The sequence below is a fragment of the Pinus tabuliformis genome, chromosome X (assembly GCF_031772625.1).
Source record: "Pinus tabuliformis cultivar Carrire ecotype Pingquan chromosome X, CPIR1, whole genome shotgun sequence".
Lineage (NCBI taxonomy): Eukaryota > Viridiplantae > Streptophyta > Pinopsida > Pinales > Pinaceae > Pinus > Pinus tabuliformis.
Genome location: NC_142308.1, coordinates 895668804 through 895696307, shown reverse-complemented (window position 1 = coordinate 895696307; position 27504 = coordinate 895668804).

Here is a 27504-nt window from a genome sequence, read left to right as displayed (position 1 = left end):
AACAAAAATCAAAAGAAAAGTACATTTCTAATTGTCATAGGAACATGTGATCCTCTAAATGGAATATTTGACATCTCCTCTTATACACCATGGTCCATACCAAATTTCTCATTTTCTGCCTTGCAAGAATGGAAAATGTCTTGCAGTAAGCACAAAAATATCACTTGTTGAAAATCACCTCAAAAAGGAGGTATGATATTTGACTCATGGTGGGAATTACACCATATTCTCCAGTGCACTCTCCAACTAATGCTGAAACATCTACTTTCATTTCCTTTGTCAAAAGATTTGGTACACCACTTCCTCGATTTGTTTTGAAATGATAAATGTGCATAATTCTTTGTGGAATTCAACAGTGATAATCTCACCTCCAACAAGATACTTATCTAAATAAGCATGTCAAGAACATATGTCTATAATTACAAAGTTCAAACCAATGATAAATTTAAATTTAAAGCCTTCAATAAAAATACAATTTCCCAAAAACCCTTTTGCATACCTTGGAATTGTTCAACGAAGGGATACATTTAGCAACAAATACTTGTAATTTGTTCACCTCCCCACAATGACTTGTAAAAGGACAATTATGGATTTTTTACTACCATTTTCAAGAGAAAAGAAGTTTCCACAGATACAATGCATAGACGGTCAACAAGGTGTTGGAAAGGAAAAACAAAATATGTATAGTTATTGTATTCAATAGCAAGTTATTCTTAGTAATGCTCCAAATAGCTACCCAAAACATGGCCATTTACAACACATTTTCCTTCTACTGCCACATCCACCTATAGATAACATGTCGTTGGGATGGAATTCCCATGCTCTCAGGTGCACCAGCATCTACTGTGTAAAAATAGTTAAGCAATGCGTAAAATATTATGATATTACTACAAGATATCCTTGAAATAGTCAAACATTGTGGATAACAAAAATCTTCAATTCATGGAAGGAAATAGAAAGTAACAAAAACTATACATAATACACTTTATGGTATAATAATCATTATTGAAAAACATAAAATTAAATTGAAAGTTAAGAAAAGACACCAAGAGTAGTAGTGAAGAGAGATATTCCCTTGAGATGGTCAATAAGCGAATTCTTATAATGGTTTCAGAAGCAAGCCATGATTTGATTATAGCCATCATTTCCTTTCAAGTTTCTATTAGTTCTTTGAATAAGCCCTTGATCAATCCTAGATGCAACTTTGAGAGGTCTAGATATAGCTTAGAAAACCCTTCAAATTTGGCAGAAATGATAAATCTTACAAAAGTTGAGCATAAGGCTACAAAAAAACTGCCTTGGAGGTCTTTTGAATAGATATAGATTTCTTTCAGAAGAGCCCAAAATAGAGTCTTCAAAGTGCATCAGATTATTCTAGAAACCATAGAGAGATAACACAATAATGTCCTCCAACTTCACTCAGAATAATCCCAAATTTTATCCACAAAGATGCCATTGAAAAGAATTAGGTCAAAGACTTCTGAGGTCTTCCAAGAAGTGGCCCAAATAGGTCCAATAACAGGCTTCAAAGTAATACAAAGATGCCTCAAATAGGGTGGGGGGGCGGGATCTCAAAAAAGTCAGGAATGTTAAAATAGGAAACTACAATAAAATTCAACTTTGCACTACTCATTTGATGGATATGATTATTTCATCATATTCCACTTTCCAAAAGGACCAAAATCGACCTTAAGGTCACCTCATTTGGACAAGCAAAAGTTGAGTTACGAATTATTTTATTCACACATATATTATGAATCAGGTCGGTCTTATACACATGTACCAATGGACAGGTTAAGTGGACCCTCATGGAAGCGTAGAAATAGAAGAGACCTCAATATAATTTGGATAAAAATCAAGCTCTCCTCTCCTCTTCTATTTTTTCTTGGCTCATAGAGGTCTGTTGAAGGAATCTCTCAATGGTTCGAATATTCAGGATGAAACTCACACTGAACTAGGGTTTTTTGAATTCAAATTCACTAGCATAGAACTAATAATTTGGGTCACTAGACGTTGTCTTATAGTTTTTATCAGAGAAACATTAGACCCTTAGACCCTGGCACAGAGTCTTCATGAGAGTGACCCGGAGTATGGGTTAGTTGGGTCCTTGGTCGCTTGCATAGAATGGTATGGGAGCGAGCGAGTTTCCGCAACCACTATCATGCAATTCACAGAGAGCGACCTTGTCTGTCATAGTCGCTCACACAACTCCTCCACCCTATGATTGGGTCCCCAAGATGAGATTTTAGTATTATGAATATTTCACTCAGTTACAAAAGTGTTCGACAGTAGGCTACAGGTATTGATAATACATTATAGTTACCCGAATTAGATTTTTGATGTTTAGATGCATTTCACGGATATTCTAGTTGTTGTGAAGATATGGATCATTGTAATCCCTTTTCTTGAATTAGCTGATGATAATCTATCAGAAGAATATTTCAAGGGTTTTCCCCATATTGGGTTTTTCCTTGGTCTCCGACCAATCCTGGTGTCTCTATGTGTGCATGTTTTTCTTCTATTGTTCGTTTATGTTTTGCTACATTGACGATGATGTTATTGTTCTTTCTACATAGTTGCAGATGCTTATAAATAATGATGTAAATCTATATAATGTTATGATTATATGGGTTGAACTCAATTTATTAATGGATAAATGCAATTATCAAAGCAAATAACAATCTAGCACTATGAAAAATTAGCATGGTATCAGAGTTGGGTTGAACAAAATCCGTGGAGATCAACCCCATGGAGGCACTTTTGATGGAAGCAAGAAGAGGATGGCGGAGACGTAAGAGAATGCTAGGGTATGAAGGAAACCCTAGTTAGTTAGTGCATAAGGATTTGATGGTTAGGGTTTGAGAGAAACCATGGTTTATGGCAAATACTTGAGATTTGATGTATGAAACTCTAGCATGGTCTATGTGAAGATGCTTAACCACTTGGGAAAGATTTTTTGAAGCCCTATATGGTCGGTTGTTGGTATATTTGATTGAAGGAAACATCTTATGTGGACTATGGATATTGATGACTCTTGAAGGCTAGTTCAAGAGGGACAGGATCACCTGTCAGTGAAGATAAGTACTTCTTCACTTATGACTTTCTTTTGTGTATTTATTCTTGTTTAGACTTATGGATATGAATATTATGATTATTGTTATGATCATTTATTATACTTTCTGCATTTATATTTGAGTATATTGATGTATCTAACCTCCTTCATGAGATGTGATATGTAGATCTCTCTTGAGGATCATTTGAGATGTAGGAAAGAAAAGATAGATCTAAAAAGCGGTAAAGAGACACTTGACGAAAAGGTAACAAGAACTAAAAGCTGCCCATGAGAAGGTGCACATGTATTTGAGCACTACAAGGTATGAAAGGTATATTGTTTCAATGTTATATTTCAGCTATAACATTGGATGACTAGGTAAGCCTTATGCTATGCTGAGAATGTCTCCTTTGCAAGTGGCTTATGCTTGCATATGAAAGACATTTGGACTTATGCTTCTTATAATGAAATGATGCACGTATTATTGAATATTTTTATCATATTGATCTTCTTGATTCTATGAGGTTACTTATTATTGATCTTGGATATAAGGGCATAACTTGATGTTTGGCTAACATCTATTGTTCTTGGAGACCCTGATTCTATGAACAAGTCTAGTACCTTAACTCTAGTAAATGATACAATTGACATGCATAAGACATGATGGATCTCTTATAAAAGGATACCTCCTTGATATTGATAATGCCCATGATAAGTATGATGAACGTATGTTGACACTCTTGTTGTTTTAGTTTTAATGAATGACCTGACTTAGTCCTATGGTAACCTTGATAATAGAACTATGAGATTGATACTTTAGATATCTTATTAATTGTGGTCATGTTTTTTATAGTAATTATGTCATATGGTAGTACTGAATGCCCTAAACGTAATGGATTGACATGATAGAAGTTATATTGTGTTCATGATCTTTGAAGTACATTGTCACACCTGTCCATTGCTCCTATCATGTGAATATAACCTTTGATGAAAGACTAATTCCATGATATGATGTACTAAGATGATGTGATAATTTTGTGACCATGATGGATATGTATTTGTTTCTATGATGTAATAGATTTGTTGCTGCATGACTCTAGTAGAGACAGGTTGATGACATGAAAGAAGACGAATGAAGTTGATTCCCAATGGGAGGGAGAATCTCTTCTCAAGATTCTTACTCTTATTAATATCTTCATTTTGTACTATTAGAATATGATTTATGTGGATCTGACATTATTGATTTGTAGCAAGACCTCAGATATGAAGCCTATACAAAAATTAGGGTTTCTTCTCTGGACGCAAGCATAGAACTGGAAATACTCATCCCTGGATGCACACCTGATAGGGCCCAGGTAGTGTCCAAGAAGCTAAAGTTTGTCTCATGCTAACCTTAAGGAAGCATCAAAGGTTTGACTATTATTGACCATCATATGAATATTTATGAAGTTGTATGAACTCTGAATGAAGATGTCAACCTAGAGGATGTCAGTTCCATAGATAAGTAGAAGATATCTGAAAGATTTGAAGGCAGGGAAGTTTGAGTGTTTGCAGGTGACCATGACATACATATAGATATGTCATTATGTTTGAAGTTTGTGCTATAATAGTTTTACATGATTTGGACGATTGATATATATGAGTTGTATGATGTCTAATGATGAGCCAAATCTTGAACTCAGTTATTGAGATATAGTTTGAACTAGTTCTTACTATGCTAGCAATTTTGGCTATTGACATGTTTTTGACTTGACGACTGATAATTTGCCTTGATGACAATGATATATGAGCATAGTGATTTCAAATGACTTGTATCATGGGAATAACATGATTAATATTGCTTGGTTCATGAAAACCTATTGGCATCATAATAGATGATGACATGACTTGATGAAAACCCTATCTATCTTCTAGTTCAAAGAATTTCCACTGAGATATTGACGACTTTTGATATTATTATTGTTCTGGTTTCTAAACTTTGAAGAACTGATTTAGTTGATTTGATTGAATAATAAGGATTTATGAAAGGTTAATGGTTAGGTAAAATGTTTTGGTTATGGTGAGCACTGCATGAAGCAAGCTACCCCGATCAAGATATGTCTACATTGACAGCTATCTGATGAAGCAAGATGATGTGTTTATTTAGGCATTTAGCTCAAGAGTGTTTCAAAAGTATGACTTTGATTTTCATTTTTATATATTGATGATCTACTACTGATCATATGATGATATAAGAGGGAGATGGCTTATCAAGATCATAATCATATATCATGGCATGATGAGCCGATTTATGAAGTTTGGAAAAGATAATCTATATTGTGAAAATATTAAAGAAGAATTGGTTAGTGGACATGTAAATCCTTGGACACTCCGATTTGAAGTTAAAGATGTTGTTGAACTTGACATGGCATCTGTCAGTTGATTGAAGAATTGATGCTTCATTTTGAACATCCATCTGTATATATATATATATATCTCTCTCTCTCTCTCTCTCTCTCTCTCTCTCTCTCTCTCTCTCTCTCTATATATATATATATATATATATATATATATATATATATATATATATATATATATATATATATATATATATATATATATATATATATATATATATATATATTATGTGCATAGCACCTAAATAAGTTCATGAGTGAGCTTCTCCATACAAATATTCCCTAAGAATCCTTCGAGACGTTTTCATGATGTGCTCCATTCATTGTTTGAGATATTCTTCTTACGATATATGAATGTATGGATATGTTGATGTTGATTATTGAGGAGCACATATGTGTCTTTCCTTAGTATGATATCTGCCACAATGAGAGGATCTTGACACAATTGAGGATGAGTTTGATGTTGCTAGCATGACTAGCTATGAGTAGGTTGAAGAAGCTCCTTAGATATTTGTATGAGCATGATTTGGATATTACATGGATACATTGTGATAATAAATAGCAATATCAAATTAGCAGAGAATCACAAACACACACACACACACACACACACACAGATATATATATATATATATATATAGATATATATATATATCTGTATGTATGTATGTGTGTGTGTGTGTGTGCGAGATAAGCTTAGGCTTGTGGTTGGCACCTCCTTGAGAGGGAGGATGATTATGAACATGAAAAGGTGAGAGATAGTACTTATATATGATGATTACCTGATACAAGTACGATGATATGAGTATGATGAGAGCAACGCTGATTGGGGACACTTAGCCATACTCTTCCCCCCTATTTGAGCTCCCATGGTGAAGAATTGAGATAAAGTGCTCCAAGGTTTGAGGGAACTTTAGACAATAGGGTATCACCCCTATCTATTACCCATAAGGTTGGAGTAGTATCTCACCCTATCTTGGTCTTTTTAGAGTATACCCAAGTTGGCATCATACCCACAATCCAAGCTTGTTGTAAGTATCGCTCCTCGTGTGGCCAATGAGTTGACAATGTACATCGGGGTGTACAACCCAAGGCAATTATGATGCGGGTGTTCTACCACTTGACTATTTAGGGTCATTGATGGGAATATTACTAAGAAATAGGATGTTTTGAGTAGTAGTTCACCTATATCACCTATTTCTCGATATGGGTTCATAGTAGCAGCTCCCCCATGAGGTTTCGGGATGAGTAGTAGCTCCCTGATATGGTTCTAGGTTGAGATGTTCTCTTTGATGATGATGCGGGTCATAGATCTGACTCCCCATTGATATTTCTAGGTATTATCCTGATGGTGTCTTTGGATAGTAGCCCGATGACATTTCCAGGTAGTAGCCTGATGACATATTTCTGGCTAGTAGCCCGATGACATTTCTAAGTAGTAGCCTGATGACATATTTTTGGGTAGTAGCACATTGACATATTTCCAAGTAGTAGCTCGTTGACAAACATTTCAGGTAGTAGCCTATTTATTGATATTCTGGGTAGTCGCCCGCTAGCAGATATTGAGGATATTAGCCTAGTGATAGATATTTCTAGTTGTTCCAGGATGAATAGACGGTGGTAGCTTAAGCTCCCCTACGGTGGAAATTTCTTCTTCTTGTAGATTCGAGAATATTCAGTATATGAGTAGGAACAATCAACCGATAAGTAGGAATAAGAAATATATCTACATTGATGATATGAGATGATGAGATACTTGAGATGGGACATATGCCATGTTGATCAATGGTCTGACACTGGCAGGTAGAATTCTCCCTAGTTGTGAGGTATTGTTAAAATATGCAACTACAGAAAAATTACGCTTTGGATTACTCATTTTATGGAGATGATGATGGTATCATATTCCTCTTTCCGAGAGGACCAAAATAGACCTTAATACCACCTCATTTGGAAAAGCAGAAATTGAATTATGAATTATTTTATTCATACATATATTTTAGATTAGGTCAGCCCTATGCACATGTACCAACGGATAGGTCAAATGGAATGTCACGGAATCCTATAAATAGAATAGAACTCAATCTTATTTGGACATGCATGAAGTATATTCTCCTCTTATATTTTTTCTTGGCTCGCAGAGGTCTAACAGAGGAAGCTCGCTCAAGGGTCTGAAACCCAAGATGAAACTCACACTAAACTAGGGTTTTTCTGATTCAAAGTCACTGGCAGAGAACTAAGAATCTGGGTACCTGGATGCTGGCACATAGTTTTCATGAGAGAAAATTTGGACCCTTGGATGCTAGCACATATTCTTCATGAGAGCGACTGGGAGTCTGGGCCAGTTTTATCCCAGGTTGCTCACACATAATGGTATGGGAGCGACTGATTTTGCACAATTGCTATCATGTAGTGAAGAGAGAGCAACCCTGTCTATCATAATGAATCGTACGAATCCTCCCCATTGCGAATATGACTCCAATATGAGATTTCAGTATTCTGAATACTTCGGAAGTGTTCAGCAGCACCCTACAGGATGTGATAGTACATCACAATTATACGAATTAGAGTTTTGATGTTAAGACGCGTTTCATGGATATTCTAGTTGTTGTGAAGATATGGATCACTATACTATCTTTTGCTTAATAATTTTATGAAAATCTGTCAGAAGATGATTTGCAATGGTTTTCCATAACGGGTTTTTCTTTGGTCTCCAACCAATCCTGTTATCTCTATGTGTGCATGATTTTCTTATATTGTTCCTTTATGTTATGCTACATTGACGATGATGTTATTGTTCTTCCTACATAGTTCTATATGATGATAAATAATGATTTAAATCTATATAATTTTATGATGCTATAGGGTGAACTTAATATATTAATGGAGAAATGAAATTATCAAAGAAAAGAATAGTATAGCCCTATGAAACATTAACATAGAAGAGCCTTGGGAAGGGGCTAGTTTGTGCCTTAAATGAGCCAAAAGGAAATGCATGATAGGTACGAATTGATCTCATAAAATAAGTCATTTCATAATGACCCAACATCCTTTTAAATTGATTCAAAAGTGCCTTGTAAAAAGGGTCTTGACTACACGATATTCAAACTGTGATATTCAAATTGATTCAGAAGTGCCCTTTCAAAGTGCTTATGTAGTTCATATCATTTACTACAAGAATTCAATATCTATAAAAGCTTACTAGCCACCTTGGAGATTCTAGTATAATGGAGAGACAAATAAGCAACAGAACACTAGGAACTAGCTCTGCGTCACATCCCATTGACAACCTACCTTGCTCCTGAACGCATATTTATTTCTTCTATTTGTGTTCCCGAGAGAGATCATAGGTATATTCTGTATGAAATTTTGTGAAAAGTGGCTACCAAGTGGCCTACGTTTCCTTTTTGGAGGTGGTATCCCATGCTATAATCACTTTTCTATTTAGTTTCCTTTTAAAAATCATGAAATAGAAACTTATGCATTCTTTATTTGGAAAAATAAAATCAATTAAAATTTGCATACCATTCACCCTATCAAATTCCTACCAATCCAAAAGTTGAAGAAACTCAGATACCATTCACCTTAAAATACCCCTTGGATCGAATGCACACATTGCAAGGCCCACCAAACACATATATATCAATTTAGACAAAAATAAGAAAGAAAAGTGCCACCATCCTTCCAATCTACCAGAAGCACATATCTCAATAAGGTTGCAAACAATTTAAAAAATAACTACCATGACATATCCAAAATTATTTAGTGATAGTAATTAATATTAATGTAGTTTAGTGAAAGCGCTCAAATAAATTCCCAAAAGATGATTGAGGACTCAGTTGACAATAATAAGCAAGTTCAATTTAATTGTTGTAGACGCCATGCATATGGCCAAAATTTAAATACTACCAAGAAGATTGACAGAAAATTTGAACTACAAACTCTCATTTACATGTCCATTTTAAAAAATAGTAAAGAAAAATACCATATAAACATTCAAAATAAAATGCACTTCATGTGTTAGACATTGCCTTGGTGTAAATTTGTTGACTTGAGTGAGCAGAAACCATCCTGATTGAAGTTCATGCCATCAAATCCTTGATATCCTTTCTAGCAATTGAACAATTAATCTAAAAATTCAAGGAAAACATTAACAATAGTGAGAATAAAAACATACTTATCCGCAAAACATATTCATGAAAAAGGAACAACCTCTTCTTTCTTTTCATGACTAAATGGGCCAACTTCAGAGGAACCACAGTAGAAGGCATCCAACACAAGTTTTGAGGTAAGGGGTACCCTTATCTCCAAATTGTAAATATGTGTTGAGTTAAGGGGTACATATAGTTATATAGGTATGTAATTCTATTGTTTTTATGGAGGAAATACCAAATTAATGTTTGAATTAAACACAACTAAAAAAATATGAATGGTTAGTGAAAGAAAGTTACACCAAAAGAAGGTAGAAAATAAAGGTTGAGTTATCCCGAACATTCACCATTTGAACTATTCACTAGACCAAAAACCAAAAAGTACAAAATTAACATCAGATTCATACAAACAAATCAACAAAAATACAAGCAATAATTATCTATAAAGAATCCAACATATGCAGATAGATAGGGAAAGAGAAGGTAGAATGTTTTGAAAATCAACCTTGTTTAAATTTTTCACAAAATATGAAAAAATGTTGTAATTTGTTTCTTCTAAAGTTGTATGTATCATAACTAGCATTGTATGATAAGTTTGTGGTTTCTATAAAAGATTCCCCTTTAATCTACTATACCAACGTAATTGAAGCTTGAGGCCTTCTCTCTATCCAAAAGGTCAATGTCATTATGGTAATGGAACACCATATTACCATCCTTCTTCCTTATTCTTTGAACCTTTCCAATGTACCATGTTCCACAAGAAACGCCTTGTTTTGTACTTCAAGGAACACCTTTTCTCGCAGTATGTTCAATGTAGGGAATTAAGTTTCTTTCAAACAACACCCCAAAATATGATGCAATTCCAAAGCCAATTGAAACACCCTTTTGTGGAGCCTTCCCATCTCGCCTAAAGTAGACCCCATTTGTCACATTCATCAACCTATCTTTTGATAATTTCGGATTTCCATTCAACTCACTAACCAAACATGCTTTAAACATATCCTTACAATCAAGATCCACAACTAGCTTTATCATTTTTCTTACATTTTCATCAATGGAATCTAAAATTTTATCCAACTCATGTCTCCATTCATTTTCCATTATTTTCAATTCACTTTCATTGTGTACAAATGATGATGAAGATTGGAATATAGATTTGGAACAACTCGGTGGAGAACCATCAACTACTTCATCCAAATTTGGAATGTTGGATAATTTCCGACCAAAAAGATTGGGTGCAATTTTCTAGCTTCATTCCAAGAGTTTACAAAATTCCTTGTGCATCCTTCAATCCAATCTTAAGGGCTTCTAAAATTTTTACGTTTGTACTTATTGAACAATATTGCTACAATATGTCAATTTTTTGTATTTTTTCTCAGTGAAATATATTCCAAATGCTTTCTTGCTTCTTATGAGATTGATTAAAATGATGACCTTGGGGATTTGATTCTTCTTCAACAACTCTATTAAGGGTTCCAAAAGCATGAAGCAAGCCAGTGAAATAATAGGCCCTCTCCACTCAAACCATCCCACCAATTTTACTAAATACGCTCTCACATACATCTGACTCAGTTAGGTGCAAAACACATGGCAAGTTAGAGTAATGATCTCGAAACAATCTCATAAACAAAAATGCAAAATGGAAAGAAATTTTCACATCTTGATATGCCTATCTCATGATGAAATTTATGTTGAAATTAGTGTGAGATTATTTATGTACCCACCATAACCATAATGTGAAGAAATGATGAACTTGTGAAGCATTTCACACCCTTTCCAAAAGGCTGAAACTATGAGACATAAAGATGTCAATGTAGTAATAAACAATCATTATATAAGTCTTTGTAGCTAGTGTCGTTTCTAACTTTCCACTTGGTGTACTTCTCAACTCTTTCAAAAACCTCTGAACATGCCTTGAAGCACTATGTTGTGTGGATCCCCAATTTTTTCAATCTGTGATCATCCATTTTAAAAGTGTGATAAACCATTCTGACATGACCAAAACTTATCTTCTCTTTTCATAAAACCAATTCTTGTCATTTGCTAAACAAAGGATTCACTAGATTTTTTTTGTTGTGGATGTAATCTTGGTCATACAATCCTATTACATTGAAATCATTGTACAACCCAGTTAGCCTCCACTCTACCCAAGGAATTTGATATCGAAGACTTGATGTTGAAGAATAATCCTTCAACATAAGGTGTCTTCCTCTTCTATCCCCATTTGAGGAATGACGAACACTAGGTCCCAAATTATTTTCCATGTGTTTCTTCCACATATATTATACCTTTTCCCATTGTTGATAAAAAAAAAATTGCATTGAACGTATTGCATGTTGGGTGAACAACCACAACCAAACGAGGAAGATGTTCATGTAAAGGGTTTGTAATAATAACACGTGCATAATGGCCAAAAAATTTTTCTTAAAATAATATGTTATAATATCATAGCCTACAACTCCCTCACCAACTCTCACCAAGAAACAAGAATTGAATTGATGTTCTCCTTTCATACCACAAAACCCCACCAGTGTATTGCTTTTTGTTGCCCACCTAGCATATTGTCTCACAATTGTTTCATCCTCAGCAAGCAGTACATGAATTGGACCATCTATATCATGATTGGCTTTATAAGAAGCATAAAAAAAAAATTATTGCCTCAAAAATGTTCTTATGGTCCCCTCGAATATATACTAATGACTTTCTAACATGCCTTAAACTCATATATATTGAAGGAACATCTAGATTCAAGCTAATAAATATATCTAATCTAGGACCTCCCCATAACTTGATCATTTCATAAAGTGATTTTGTGGATGTACTATACCTTCTCCCTGCTTTTCCATGCATTAAGTTATGAAATATGTCCTTGAAAAATTCCCAAACTGAATTTTTACCCTGTAATTTTCATTGCTTATGTGCCTCACGCACATCCTCGCAAAACCTAAAGACATACTTCCTCTTTTTCGATTTAAACAAATTTCCCTTTAGGGATATCATTCTAATAGAGAGTGTATCAATCTTTGTCCTCTCCCACAAAATAGCTCACATTGTTGATCTATGGTTAGCATTTGTAACACTTGCACCATTCCTCAATTCATTTTGAGTCAAATAGTTCAGTCTTCTACCTTTTCTTGTATCTCATTCACTTCTTTTATTGGTGCATATTGATTCACGATATAATCGCATCCTGAAGTCATCACATTCTCGAACCAACTTACAAAATCCGCATGTTGATGAATCAAATGGGATCCCTTTTTTAGAAGCCCTCTAGTAATGAATATTCCTATATGTACCATAAATACAACATTCAATACCCTCATAACATAGCATGATCTTGGTATGCTTCTCTATGGCCCATAATTTTCCACCCCTTTGATCATCCATTAGGACCTTTGTTTCCAATATCTCCTGATTTCTATCAATATAAGGATACCAATACCCCCAACATTGTAGTAACAAGGGAGATAATTGAGCTATAATAAGACGACAACACAATAAAAAACAAATAAATTTGAACTAAGATAAAATATAGATATATATACAATTTCATATTCAAGTTTAGTCTAAGTTGTTAATTAACACACCTGAAGTAGAGTGATTTGCACTTGTAGAACCCCCATGTAATATTGATGATGATGATGTGACGAAGAACCTCGTCAAACTTTATTGGTACTTATCATTGGTAGAATTATTGGATCTCCCAACCGTGTCACTCCTTAGCCCAATCTCCTCATGTCAGCCCTCATTTGTACTAGTAGTAGTGTGCTTCTTTGATTTCATGTGTTCATTTAGAGAACTAAAAATATTACCACTTGTCAACACTAAACAAAACCATTTATTGGATTGTGTACATTCCACTCTCACGTTTTTCATGTCCTTATAGTCTGCAAGTGTTGCTTCCACCACCTTGAATAAATTGGGATCTTGTGTCTTGTTGAAACCATCTAGAAGTTTAATTTCTTGATCAATATGAAATTGATCTCCAACCATCATTGTGTGTTGTACTTTGTTACATGAAGGAATTTCACTACCACTGGGCATTGAAAGGCATTGTTGATAGGCCCCTATTTTCATATGATTGCTTTTGAAGTTGTGCGTTGTTCGTACTACCGAGGATACATTATCTGTTCCATAATCAATGCCACAAATTTCATAGTGGATCTTTATTTTAGATTCTCCCCTTTCTGAATATACTTCGGGAGTAATTTTCTCATTGACAAATGCTTCCATTACACTTTTCACTTTTTTTTCCCAAGATGCCAATATAGTAGGATCAACAACTATGGCTTGTTTGACTGACAAAGACTTATTTTAAACTCCTCGTTTTTTATGCACAGGTCCTTGCACATTCACTTCAATTTTCACAAATATTGGTATTGTTTCCACTAAATTTGAGCACTTTGTTTCCACATCAAATGTACCTAGTTTCCTCTTGATGCAGAAAAGTGTTGTATAAACTTTCCTTTTTTCTCTTCCTTTGGATTTAAAGTTATCCCATCCCTGATAGAATAAAAACGGTATCCAACGATTTCATCATCCACAATTTCATCACGGATTTGAGTGAATGTATAACCTTCTTGACATGTGACCATGCCAATGATAAAATTGTCTTCACTGGTAGCAATTTTATAAAACAAATTCATCTAATTTTGCATATAAATAAATGAAAAAGTAAGTAAAATTCCACAAGCATATTGGTTTATTATAAAACAAAGAGCGATGAAGCAAGCTATGAACTTTCAATTCAAATCTCTAAGAAACATGAAGAAATATTACTATTTGGATGAAACAACTTGATTCAAATTGTACTATCGGTGGATTCTTCAAATGGAACTAAAACCATAAATAAAACATATTATTAAAACAGATTTAAGAGTTGAATTATTGTTGCACCAGAACTTGGCAAAACAATGTAAAACCATTTTTAATTCATAACCTTAACATGATTTGTAACTAGAATTTCAAGTGTTTTTCTAAAAAATCTCATTATCAAGTTAGATAGGGCAAACATATGTGCATCTTGAAATTGTTTCAACCATGTAAATGCGTCTATGTAATATTTTGAAACAGCATTAACCCATTTAATATGTTACTCTTAGGACTTCTAATTGTCATGTTACTCTTAGGACTTCTAACTACCATAACCCTGTGGGCATGTAAGTCTGACTCCCAAATATATTCCATAAGCACCATCTGTTAGGAATAGAATTTGGGTTAAAGAATGTAAACCTACATTGGTTTAATGTTGTACTAGTGCTTATAAAATAGTCTACAACTATATTTTAATCCATAATCTGGATAGGGTTTGAAGCCAAAGTTAACCCTTAGACATGTCACTCCTATGATTTTTAAGTAGATGTCATAAACCTATATTAAGAACAATCTGTTAGGAATATGATTTGTGCCAAAAAAGGTAAACTTACACTGATCTACCACTGCACTAGATCTCAACAAACAACATACGTCTATCTTTAAACCTATGATCCCAGGAAAGACACCCACGTAGATGCATTAAACACCCCAATTAGATGTCATAAGCACCATCTATTAGGAATACAATTTGAGCCAAAGAAAGTAAACATACACTGGTTTAACACTTCAACATAGCTCAAGAAGCAATGTACATCTATATTTTAATCGATTATCTTGGCAAGAACCCCTAAGTAAACATCACAAGCGCCATCTATCATGAATATAATTTGAGCCACAGAAGGTTAACTTGTATTGACTTACGACAACACACAGCTCAACAAACAATGTATATATATATATATATATATATATATATATATATATATATATATATATATATATATATATATATATTTAATCCATAATTTTGGTAGATATCAGTAAATAACTAAAATATCTATTAGGAATAGTATTTGTGCCAAATAAGGTAAACTTAAACTTATTTTTCATTGTACCACAGCTCAGTGAACTATGTAAAATATCTCTTTTAATTCATAACCTTGGCATTTTTTGTACACAAAGCTAACCCTACCAACATGTCATTCTTAGGACTCCAGATTAGATGCCATAAACATGCTCTAAGTATATTCCATAAGCACCAAATTTTGGGAGTATATTTCGGGTCAAAGAAGGTAAACTTACAGCCACTGCTACATTAGAGTTCATCAAACAACACACATCTATCTTTTAATGCATAATCTTGGCAAGGTTTGAATCCGAAGTTCAACTCGTCATGCATGTCATTTTGAGGACTCCTAAATAGATGTCACTTAAGAACCATTTGTAGGCATAGACATTTGTGAAAATAAGGTAAACCTACTGGGAAACTTACTATAAATTTAGACATCATTGATTTAAAACATCAACCTAGAAAGGGCTTGAAGTTGAGTCCTATGATGTATCAGATGCATAAAATTGAGATGTTTCCTTTCTCTTCACATCTCATATATCTGAAGATTCTTTTGAATATTCCTACTTATAAATTTTATCTCAATTATCCCCAATTATTTTGCTTATATATTATATTCTTGGTTACAATTTTGCCTAGATTTCTTCATAATTATGTTGAGTAAATAGAAAAAAATGTTTCTTGTAATTTTTATTTACTAAGATATTAATATTCTTTTTGTTTGGAGTTTTAGGCATTGATGCTAAAATGGATGAAGTGGAATGTAGAAGCTCCTTTAATAGCAAAAATTACTCTAGAGAAAAAGTGTGCATTGATAGAAAAGCAAGGAGTGTTTCTCACATGGCTTATATTCTTAAGAATCAAAATGAATCTTTTTACTTTGATTTTAGGAAATGACCATCCAAAATCATTCATACAAATATTGAATATGGATTTGGCATTAAAAAAGTGGGTAGCTCAAGGAGCATTAGGATAATAAATATTCAATTTCGATTGCAGTCCAATCATAGATAATTTCAAAATGCTCAGCAAACTCTCGGTGGCATTGCTCTCATGCCTTCACTGCGGATGAATTTGCGTTCTGACCACATTCCAATGTGAGCCTTCTAGTTGTGAGGAGGTTAGGTGTGATTCCTTGATGGAGGATGATGTCTAGGATGATTTTGAGACTTCAGCAGGTTCAAATTTATAGATGGTAGTAGTCAGAGCTTAGGCACCACTCCTTCCTGTTGATTTTCTTTCTACCTTCCGTAGGTGGAAGTGAGACCCACCAAATATCCTAAATACTTGAAATGAGTTAGGTATCCAACTAATTTCCTTTTTACTCATTAATAGGTCCTTGAAGTATAGACCTTAGCTGGTTAAGACATAACACCCCAAGCTTTGTGATAATCCTTTCTATGTACCTGATCGTTCAAAGAGCAACAACAAGAGAACAGTAATCTAAACTACATTCTCGAACCTTTCTCCTCAGATTCAAACCCACTTAATAACTTGCTTTGGCACCCACCCTTCAAGAAATCCTTCGCTCCATCTCACATATACAGTCCTTGATCTAGTTCCATAGATAAATTCAGAATCCTCTACGAAATTTCTCTCATGCCTTCGCTACGAAATAATTTGGAAATAATGCGGTGACCAGTACGATAGTACCACAACCTAGTTTTTGTTTTACCTGCATTATTTTAATGTGATTTGCAGCAATATTCAATAAAAAATACCCTAAAATACTTATATTTCTATATGGTATATAAAAACCTAATATCCACTTGGTATATAGTCAAAATAATGTTTTATGATTTTTTATTTTTTTACCCCAATATAAACGCACGTGATATAGTACTTCTTTGTTAGTGAAACCCCCGTTAGTTGGAAGCATTGACCCAAAACCGAAATGGAGGCTCTGAAAATGTTATAATGACCGAAAGAAAAGCATATTACCCAATCAAATAGCCACATAGATGAAGTGGAAGAGTGTCATGTTCAAGAGCGACTCACTTCCATTAGAAAATGAAATACCATGTCTTCCCAATTTCCCTAACCATATTGGTCAATACCCTTTTATTTTTTAATAATCTTGAGGAGGATAACATATGCGTGATCTATAAGTCCACCCTTTGGATGAATCCCTCCAAGCATATTTAATGAATCCTGAGAAGGAGAGGTTTTGGCTTGTCATGTTCGACAAGTCCATCGTTGTTTGATGTTTTAACAAGTCTAGCAAAGGTAAAACTCGACATCTTTTTCATGTTTAGAGTGTTTGAAAAAGAGCTGAAAAAGAAATATCCAGATGTCCATTTTTGTAGATAGTCTCTCAAGTCTGAAAAGGTAGAAAAAAATGCTTAAGAGAACCTATTAGCCATGTTCTACTAAGGTATGCCTTTTTCTTAGATAGTCTATCTCACTCTGGAAAATGGTTAAACTTATATTGAGTAGAGTTCTTTTAATTTACTTTTACAAGTTCGAAAAGACAGGTGCTCAACAATATTTTCATATTTTGGGAGTCTTAAAAGAGATTAAAGAGAACTCCTCTTACAGGAATGAGTGGTATACAATGATAGCAAGTGGTTCTGGTCATGATGGAACTGCTCAAAACAATGAAACTTCATGAGGCTGGATAATAAGACCACTCATCGCAACAGTTCCTCATGAAAGGGTAAAAACCAAGTGAAAGTGTATGACTAGCCAAGTAGATGGTGATAATGGAATGAGAAAACCAAGGTTCATCTGGAAAAAAAGGGCTGATAAAAAATGGAAATCACAAGAGGAATGGTTTCATTTTTACACAAGCTTGAAAAAGAGGAAAACTATGCTTGATATAAGCTTACATGCCCCCAACATAATCACTCAATTCAAGGTATGTTCCCCCCAAGCTTCATTTCATGCACCTAAATAGACTACTGGTACTAGAAGGTGGATGAAATGAAGGTTCATTTATGAGATGAAGTGAAAGACTTGACTGGAAATTTACCAGATGTAATAAAAGACTCTAATTGAAAGGGGATTTGTTTCATCCTTTAATGATATTGAGAAAGGAAAATAACTATGCTCATAAGAGCCTATTTCATTTTTTAACAAGGTTTACATAGTAAAATAGATATCCTGATAAGAGCTTGTTTCATTTTTTAACGAGCTTGACACAAGAAAATGAACTCTCCTCTGGCACCTTGTTTTATTTTTTTATGAGCTTGACGCAAGAAAAGGAACTCTTCTCCGACACCTTGTTTCATTTTTTAACGAGCTTAACACAAGAAAAGGAACTCTGTTATGATAACTTGATCGTGACCATCGAGAGGCCATGTTTTCTAAGAGATTCTCATCATATGGGAGAACAACTCTCTGGAAGGGATATATATATCAAGGGATCCAATGGCTAGATCAGACCCCAATTCCCCCAGTAAACAATGCACTACATCACCTACTAGATCTAGGTTGAAGGAAGTTGAGCAGATAGTGAAAGGCTCATCTTCATTAGTAGGTATGCCAATGGGATAGGTTTCCACAAACATAAACTATGGTGGGGAATATACCACTTTAATATAAGGACCATTTAGGGAAGATGGTTCATTAGGAGTATAATTAGGACCAATGAATGAGAGCTGGTCAATAGTCATGATTCTTCCTTCATGAGAGAGACAAATCACACGAAAGAGTGAAGAGACATGAGCTCCCATGACATAAAAATAATCATGCACATGGAGTAAATTAAAATCCAAAGGGCCTTGGACAAGCATAACATCAATATAGACAATATTTTCTCCCAAAGTAATATGAAACTAAAGATGGATCCCTAATTATTGATTGGTCCCTCTGTTAAAATCCAAAAAATTCTAGGTAATGGGCACAAGATGTAGAAAACCTAAAGCTTTCCAAGTAGTTGAGTATATAATACTAACATATTCACCTTCATCTATGATTTTTCTAGGTACAACCACATTACAAGCCTATGCTATGATCTCAAAAGGCATGTAAGGAGGAAGATGATAACCTTTCAATTGACTCCAATCATAAGAAGTGACCATGCTACATGAAGAGGGTGTTGAAGGAACAGGAGGAAATCCCCCTTGTGTTATGGGAATGGGAGAAATTCTCTCTCATGATGTGGGAATGGAAAAACTACCCCCCTTTTCCATCAAAATAAGAGAACTATCCCCGAGTGATATTGGAACCTGAAGAAACAAGAAGTGTTGAGCAATATCAAGTTCTCTCTCTATGGGAAAGGTACGATCAACTAAAAGTGGAATCGAGTCAGCCATTTCATCAACCAATGGTTGTTTACGAACAGACTCATGGGATTCACGTTTAGAGAGAGAGGGATTGATTGGATTCATATTTCTCATCAATCACTTCATCAACTAATGGAGGATTGGGAGAAAGTTTTTGGTAACCACCTAGAAGTCACGATTGAGAATTTGTAAGGTTTTTCAACACTTTTGAAGCTTCATCCATATAAGGACAAAGGTGAAAAAGATGATTCCCTTCACATAATTTATAGGACAATTTGACTCTACCCTTTTTCCCATGGACCTTATTATCACTAGTTGAGGGTTTGTCACCAATAATATCTTCAGAAGATGACAACATAGGTCGATGTGATCCTATGGATCACACTTATAGTATCTTGAGAATATCAGGACAATCTATAAGAATGCGGTCACCCTTACATAACATGCAAGGGAATTTAACTTTATAGGGTTGATTGGAAGATTTTCCCATATTAGTTGTGTCCACAGATATGGTTCCTTGGTTGTCCCACTGCTTATTTTTCTTCTTCTTCTTCGTCATTTTCTTCTTATTATTAGCTTCTTGGTTACTAGAATCAAGACTTTTAGTAGACAAAGAGGAAGAAAGGGATGAAGAAATAATAGGTCAAGAAGTCAAAGGGTCAACTTTATGATCAACATTAGGTTGATGTTTTTTAGGTGGAGGAGAACTATATTGAGAAGCAGTTTGGACATTCAGAACCATAGGGGTCGAAAATAACCAAATTGGCAAATCAATTGTAAATCTGAGAAGGGAAAATGTTGCCATATAAGGAGCAACAGTATTTCCAAAAGAAGGAAAAGGACTAGGATTCTCGTCAGAGGGGTTTCTTTATTGGTAGACTTTGGAACTATTTCCATTAGTCTCAACCTAAGATTCACTAAGGATTTTTTCCATGGGGAGGATGTTGTTCCACGATAAATGAATTGATTTTATAACTTAAAGACACAAACAAAACAAAGGGGTAAACAAACATAAAGGTTTACCAAGAAACCGTGAGTTGTAATATAAACCTTGGAGAACCAAGGAATTAATTTACGTGTAGGAAATCTCCTTGAATGTTTTGTTTGGTGTATCCCGATATACAAGGTGGTCGACTTGGCTACCTATGGATGGATAGAAACCTATAGGCGACTTCCAAAAGGCACTCGATGTTACATGGGAGATAACTTCGTAGTAGTGTTGTCTAATGCATAATCGTTCAATGAGAGCATTCCCATATAATTTACATGCGTGGAGTATCATCCAATATACCCAGAGGTACATGGATAACGATCCTATACACTCACATACGTCGAACAAAATTTCACCTCTACGATGCAACGCTCGGAAACAATGAAAACTCCTACATATAAAGACGACATAACATGTCTCTATCCTATACCCCTAAGTGTTTGCATTAATGTTACAAATTCTCCTTAGATTGATTCAACAAATTTTACTATTTATCTTTGATTAAGTTTCAGTTTTGGGTTCACTACGAATGTCACCAGAATATCCTAAAATGCAAATCTAGCATGAGAAAAATAACTCTTTTGAATTTCAATGAAAGTTATCTAGTGTAGGGAAGAGGTGGAAACAGTGATGCAACAATAAAATATGCATAAAATAAGAGCTTCCTAACTACATCATTCAATTTCACTATTGCAATTCAATTCAAAGCATTAAAAGATGCCAAACCATGCAATGTAATCCATGCATGATTCCCCTAAAAACTTTGAAAATGTAATCTAAATACAATTTCCTTTCCTATTGTGAAGATAAGAATTATAACTATGGAAAGGTGATATATGCAATAGAATTCCTCAAAACAAACACAAGAGGATTCAAATGAAATCAACCATAATATGAGATTTCAAGAACAAAGGACTTAAACTGAAACTCGATGAAATTTTCAAAAATAAATAAAGATGATGCTCAAAGGTGATTAACACTCATACACAATTTATCCCCACCCCCCCCCCCCCCCCAAGTGATTAAAGAGCGATTTTTTTTTTAGAAATGAAAGAAAAAACATGTAATTTCACACTAGGGAATTCCAATTTCATACACAAAGCCCTAAATGGAAATGCAAATTATGTTTTTTTTTCAACACACTTAATTTTCGAAATGAAGAAAACTAAGATGAAAATGTTTAATCACCGATTCAAATGCACTTTTGATAATGAGGAATGAAAAAAAATTCATCCAAGTCGTCAATGACTAGAAGAAATTAGTTTTCAAGAGACCAAATGATAAGAACAAAGAAAAATTGAAACCAATCCTTACTAAAGGAAATCAAACACAAATGAAAACCAAATGGAGGCTTAAAACAGACCATAAGACACTCAAGACACAGGTAAGGCCATTGTTGGATGCTTATGATTTGGGTTGACCTAGGTTCAATCTATATTGTGCACCAGCAAAACCCTCAATCAATGGCCCTTTCGACAATGATCTACAAGCAGATCACAGTCTCACCCGAAGTGACTATGGGAGGTTGCAGAACCAGGTTTCTGCAGCCTTGAAGGATGATGAGATGTGGTGTTTTATATTATATTTTTCTCTTAACATTCATAAATCACTTTGTCTCATTCATTTAAATACTTAAACATACCATATAAAGCCATAAATCATCACTGTGTTGAAATAGAGTGCAACTGTAATAAACTGCAATGCTACAATAGATAATAAGCAAACATACGCATGAAGACACCAATTTTAATGTGGTTGACCCCATTGTGGGGCTATGTCCAACATAACTGTTTCTTATAATAAGAAATTTGTACAACAAAGATTTCTTGGATTGCGCACCCAACTGCAGGTTGTCTATGCACTGAGTTGCAGACTCAAGTTTCTGTGCACTGAGCTTCAGAGCCTCACCTTATTTTCCAAACCACAAATGACAATAACACAACCATTTAATTCGAGATGTGATATCTTTGTTGTTTATTATTCATCCCTATTACATCAAGGGATAAATAATCAAAATATCATGGTCTGTATACCATGGACTCCCTAAAACAACCTACGATAGTCTAAAAACCATTCATCTTTTTCAACATTATATGATTTTACAAAAATAGTGGCTTTGACCCACTTTGATGCCATAATAGCATGCAACATATTCCAACTTCTTCGTTGTGCAGTCTACTAGGTGCTCTGCTGCTCTACTACGTGATTTACTTTGTGCCTCGCTGCACTCTCCGGTGCACACTTCGCTCAAAATGACGAGTATATACCAAAATTTAGGCCAAGTTAGGCTATGCCCAATAGGCCCCCAACACTCACATGTGACTTGTCATGTTTCAATCAACTACTTTGCCTCTAATTGTTGATGTGATGTTGTTGTAAGCATCATTTAACTTCTACAAAATCTCTGTGACCTGCTTTTCTTCGTTGCGTGCTTCCTTTGGCAGTACCGCCATCACATATCCTAAAGCCTTACACACCATTGTTGGCTCCCTTTGGAGAATATCTTTAAGCTACTCATCTACTACTTGCGATATTTTGAGAGCCTCATCCTTCCATGGATGAGTCCTCTCTGTTAAGACCTGTTCTTCCTTCTTCAATTCCTCAATCTTCTTCCAGAGGGCCTTGCCCTCAATGACTTTGGTGAGCTTCTACGAGATTGGTAAGGTCTTCGAAGATGCACAAATATATTCCCAATTCTATTAGTTCTGCAAAATCTCTTCTTGTAGTTTTTATACATTTGGATCTTCCTGGAGCGAAGTCAAAATTTGTAAACTCTCGTCTAAAAATTTTCGATAGTCTGCCATTGTTGTAGAGATGTTACCCATTGCAGTCTTTAGATCAGTCTGCCTCTTCTCTCTTACTTCTTGCAGTGTAGTTGGCCACATCTTCATTTGTATCGCATTGATATACATTTCATACTTAAACTGTATCGCGCTAATCTCTTCCTTGTATCCTTTCACTGCAACGCCAAGCTTTGTTACCTTGTCCTCAACTAGCTCTTCTTCTCAGACATCAAGGTCTAGAATCACTTTGCATGTCGCTTTAATCACCTCCTTGATCTTCTCTTGCTGCTGAAGTCGTTAATCCCCCTCCTGGATCATCTGGTGGAGCTTCTATTATAGCGAAGCCCACTTTTTTCTACCTGAATATTCAAGTGCAAAGTGAGTTGTTTGCGCAAATTCAACTCCTCTATTATCTCCATGTGCAACTTTTGTAGTATTTGTAACGGTACCACTGTGATGTTCATATTGACATGCTTCCACCCTTTTTCTTGTTTTCTCCTATGCAGGGTCAAACTGTAGGACTCTGGTGGGTATTGGCGCTAACCTCACTGCAAGTGTAGGCTCTATTTTCCTTTCTTCTCCAATACTTTCCTTTATCTATGTGGGTTATCTTACTATCTGTGCCAAAGTTTTAAGTTCTACAATTCACTCCTGCACACCTGTGAGAAGTGCGTCATAGAGATCTTCCTACTTATTCTATGATTCTATTGTCTCCTCTTGAATTATATCCCCAAACTTCTGAGGTTCCCATCAATAAGGACTATTGGCATGATATCCTTCTTCTTACCTACCTTCTACTTCTTCTTGATCTTTGTGGCATCTTTGCTCTATGCCTTCCTTTTTTCTGTTACAATTTATTTTGTTTCTGTCTTTTCAGACTCCTTATTCTGCTCATCTCCTTGAAGAGGATCTTGGTGACCCTCATCATGTTTCTCCTCTTCCTCTGATTCCTACTCATTCTTATCTTTTTCCTTTCCACTCACGTCACCATGCTACAAGGTGTCTTCTTTTGTTGCACCGTCTTCTTCCTCTGCCTTGAGAGAATTCATCCATTCTCCTAGCCATTGTTGTACTAATACTAATAGGTCATCTTCTGTTACTAAGTATGGTAGGGGATGCCATTTATTCTTTGAATCTTTGTGAGCCTATATATAGACTTTGTGAAAATTGGCCTTGAACTTCCCAACAATGTTATACTTCTTGTATAGGCTCAATGAGAGGCGGGGATGCTGGTTCACCAACATATGCAAATCCATTTTATATAACAAAAAAAATGTCATGTTATCCATTTCTCATGATAGCTGGATGGTATACCACAATGAGGCATATCGCACTACTTCACATACATCTGAAGCTACTAAAGAGAACTACGGACCCTTTGACTCTCCATGCCAACATTGTAATTATTAAAATTAGCCAACTATAATTAAATGGTGTGCCTTTTTCTTGGACCTTACATAGTCGTCAAGAAATTCTTTGTAAAGATATTCGGCCCAGTTATACTCAAACCCATTGGTGCACTACATAGCTAATGAAACCACCATCGTAGGGACTCCATTAGCTCGACGTGTTCTCATGATCTTCCCAGCCAATATGTGTGTCATGAGGTGAACATCATGGTCAGTGATTGAGTTTATATCATATCATCTCTTTCCTTTTGTCAGTCCAAACTTCTTCTTCATGCTCTCGACTATCTCATGGTCCTAATATTTTTCAATGAATTCCTATGTAGGCTTTTTCCCTTGATATGATAGTCTAGTGATTCTCCATAACAACATTGGATCTATGGGGACCTTATTTCCCATTCATAAGCATCCATTGTGCACTAGCACAAGAAACTTTTGCACACAAGCTGTGCTCCCCGGACTTCTGCTGAAGTGCGGCATGTTCAACATTTTCATCAACCTTGACTGTGCCAATCCATTTTCTCATTGTTATGGCTCTAACCTTGTCACACCACTCTCTTGGTAGTTTACCTATTTCAAATATCAGTCTAGTGTGAACTGTTGGTATTTCTTCTTGTCGTTGAAGTCATAGTATGTGAAATTTAATTGTGATATTTTTCCAAGTAATTCTCCCTTAAATGGTACTTCATATGGAAGTAGTGGTGTGAAGGTTCCAAAATTCACATCCTTTGAGTCTTTTACTACTTTAGCATTCAGTTTTCTCGGTGAAATGTATGGTGGTAGAGGCGATGGAAATGTTGAGCCCTGTGTTTCCATCTATTCTGAATGCTTTGATTCTTTCTCACTATCTCTGACTTGCTCGGTTTGTTTTTGAGGTTTGACTGGTTTCTTATCTTGTTTCTTCTTTGTTCTCTCTTCCTTGGTTGGTTTCTTCCATCGAGATCTACATTGCTTTTGTGATGATGATGATGTGGTTGATGCCGGTATGGGCGTACCATCTTCCATGGTTCTAGATAATCCCTTCTCACTAAAATTATGAACAATTTCTTCTCAAGAACACTCAAATGACATACGACATCAAGAATTTATGAAACTTCTTCATACTATCAACACTCTAACTCTTAATTCATAAAAGTTCCAAATCTAGGTGGGACAAAAACTTTTATAGCAATTTCAAGTTTCTAACCTCATCATTAGCTTATATTTTATCCAGATTGTTTTCAAATTGTGTTCATTAATTTCATACATATGCTTAGATCTTATTAATCTATCCTCATAAATGCAACTTTCTGTGTGTTTTAACGTTAAGATTTCCCTTTTAATGTCATATTTTTCCGGTGAACTTCAATGCATTCCATATTATAAAAAAAAACACTTCTTAAATCGCAACTCTTATGTACTTCAACATAATCCAGACTATAGCGAAGTAACTCCCTACGTCGAAGCTCTCTGCTACATAGTTTATAGCCCAGTGTCCACTTTCAACTGCAAGTGGCACGAAGACGTTTTTCCTTTCTTCTTTAGAGTGAGGCCATAGGGATGGAGTTTTCCCTACATAAATTCAACTTGCTACAATTTACTCTTGCTTGAATAAATTGTCCATTTAACTTCGCTAATTGATGCCTCCATCAATAATATTCTTGATAATATATGGGCCCAACCAATGCATCTTGAATTTTCCTGGAAATTTTACAAAGTTACTGTCATAAAGGAGAGCAGGGTCTCCTATCTGGAAATTCTTCTACTCAATATGTCTATCATGCCAAGATATTTCCCTTGATTTTTGTACTTGTTGATGAAATCCTTCTATAAATATATCTTCTTCCAAAGGAATCAACTCCAACATTCTTTCCTTCATTATGTCAGTGTATGCGATATTTGTAAAAGCTACAATTCTCAAGATAATCATAATGTATTCCATGGCCATCATAGCTTCTTGCCCATAAACTAACCTGAATGGTGTCCAACCTATAAAATTTTTACATGTGGTCTTATAGGCCCATAAAACTACTGGGATTCTAAGGTCTGAGTCATATTTGTTCACATTGGATACGTTAGTCAGTGAATTCTCCAAAATTTTATTAAATGCTTCTACTATTCCATTATCCTGAGGGTGATTAGGGGTACACTTTTGATTATAAATTTGGAATTCCTCAGTCAATGCTTCAATAGTTTTATTGAGGAAGTGGGAACATTGGTCACTCATCAAAATGTTTGGAGATCCAAATCTAGACAATATGTACTAAAAAATAAACTTTGTAGTAGTTTATGCACTATAGTCCCTTACTAGTTGTGCTTCATCCCATATTATTATGTAATCAATTATTGTAATTATGTACCTCACACGAGTCCTCTTTCCAGGTGGGTTGAAGGCTCCAACAAAATAAATATACCATTTATCAAATACCTACAATGTAACTTGTGGTATCAATGGAATCTCATCTTCTTTGACACACATCACATGCTCTGCAATAATCCTTTGCATATTTATGTAGTGTAGGCCACCACAATCCTTCTCTCAAAATTTTCTGTGGCAGTAGTTTTTCCCCCATAGCATCTGCCAACTACGTCATTATGAGCTTCTGATAGAATCACATGTCTTTCATGTTAGGGAATAT